This window comes from Theropithecus gelada, chromosome 6, assembly GCF_003255815.1.
Source record: "Theropithecus gelada isolate Dixy chromosome 6, Tgel_1.0, whole genome shotgun sequence".
NCBI classification, from domain to species: Eukaryota; Metazoa; Chordata; class Mammalia; order Primates; family Cercopithecidae; genus Theropithecus; species Theropithecus gelada.
In genome coordinates, this window is record NC_037673.1 from 177,180,168 (window position 1) to 177,182,179 (window position 2,012).

At 46.7% G+C, this 2,012-nt stretch overlaps 1 pseudogene; it reads left to right on the forward strand.

Annotated features, from left to right (window-relative positions):
- Positions 1 to 1,097: 1,097 nt before the first annotated feature.
- Positions 1,098 to 1,435, forward strand: LOC112626714 (annotated as a pseudogene).
- The last annotated feature ends 577 nt before the right edge of the window (positions 1,436 to 2,012 follow it).

The following is a 2,012-nucleotide window of genomic DNA, read 5'->3' on the forward strand; positions in this document are numbered from 1 at the left end:
TAAATTGAAGGATTGGGTTATGTGCAGGAATTCCCTGCGATAGTGGGAGGGATTTCTGGGAACATCCCAGACACTGTTTGATTTGCAACAAATCAGACCCGGAGAAGGGGACGTGAACATGAGCGATTCCTGAAAGCCCAGCCACTTCCCGGAGAGGGAGAATGGCAGAGGAGGTCTGACCGGTTGGAGTAGGTTTTGAACTGGTGGAGAAGGGGGGGCGGGGCTTGAGGTAGAAGAAAACCTGAATATAGGGAAACTTTTGCCATTTGCCATTTCTGGTGATAAAATCGTCAAGGTTCCTGAGAATTTGAAAGGTAAAGGTGCTGTGTGGGCCACTGGCTGTTATTATCCAGTGTGTATTGGGACCAGGATGTTTTGCAACATAACATTAAACACTTTAGCTTTAGGCTCCCCAGTAAGCCAAGTTTGATGAGGTTGTGAAGACACAGTTCAGTGGGGAGCACGCAGGAATGTGGGGTTGTTTGGCACCCACGTGGACTGGTAAGAGGAAGCCGGGGTGTCTGTTTGGTTCTAGGCGTTCCCAGACAAAAGACAGAGACCCAGAGTCCTCTTTGTGAGAAGGAACTGGGCGTCCCCAAGACTTCCTCCAGCTTAGTCCCATGCGTCCCCCGAGGACCGGGACAGCAGGCTGGACTTTCTCTGGTACGGGGAGAAAGCCAGGGGAAGGCAGATTTTACCCCTCAGCTGAATTAGTGTCCAGCATTGGATGTTCCAGTTGCAATCGGCAAAGGGCCTCCCAGACTGGAGCTGCGCGAGGAAGAGAGAGACAGAGAGAGAAGAGAAGGGAAGAGGGAGCAAGGGCTGGAGAGGAAAATATCAGTTGCAAGGGGTTGGAGGTGGATTCCAAGCCCTGAGGGTTTTGAGAGTCCACAGGGGAGTAGCCCCGGCCACAGTCTCACAGTTCCCTTCGGGGTACGTTTTCTCCTCATGCAAATTGCTTGAAAGGTGAAGGGAGAGGCTGGGAGAGCTGGGCCTGGTGGTGGGTGGGCCTAAGGCAGCGTGGCAGCGGCCAGGTGGCAACAGGACACCTGCTAATCGCATCTTTTCCCCCGTCTCACCTCTGCAGAGGGAGCACTATGTCTGCGGAAGAACTGGGCGCAGCCTCCGCGGAGGAGCAGAAGGAAATGGAAGATAAAGTGACTAGTCCAGAGAAAGCTGAAGAAGCAAAATTAAGAGCAAGATATCTTCACCTGGGACAAAGGCCTGGAGGTTCAGATTTCTTAAGGAAACGATTGCAGAAAGGGCAAAAATATTTTGATTCTGGGAATTACACATGGCTAAAGCAAAAATGAAAAGCAAGCAACTTCCTACTGCAGCTCCGGAGAAGACGGAGGTCACTGGTGACCACAGTCCTACACCACAGGACCTTCCTCAACGGAAACCATCCCCTGTTGCTAGCAAGCTGGCCGGCTGATTAAAAGAGCTGAACTGCATGAATCTGCTAATTCCCATGATTTCTCCTTAATATATTACTTACCTACTTTTTATTTTCTTTCATTCACTCAGTCATTTGAGACTGACAGCTTTGCAGGTAGCAGTAGTGTGTGCTGCTATTGTGGAATATACTTGTGTAGCGTTTTTGATTCGTTTAACAGTGCACTGGAGAAGAGGACATGTTAGAGCAACATTAGTAAACTACTTGAAAATAACTGTTTGTACTACCTAACTCCAAGTGTAGTACTGGTTCTAACAAGTAAAAAGCAGTTTTAAAATTTTAATGTTTTGGCTTTCATTACTTCATCTTAATTACAGCTTTGTATGTTACTCTTATTTAGTATAATCTCTATTGTATTGATTTCTTCTGTATTTACCTTAAACAGAAGTTTAGGACTATAAGTTAGAAGAAAGGTCACATATTTCAAACATAAGATTTGTGTTTGTCTCTGCTTGAACTTGAATGGCCTTAAACCTGTTTCAGCTTTAACAGTAGAATTTTACTTGGGCAATATTTGCCCCTTCTGGTGTAACTTATGTGTCTCTAGTGCTTAGCA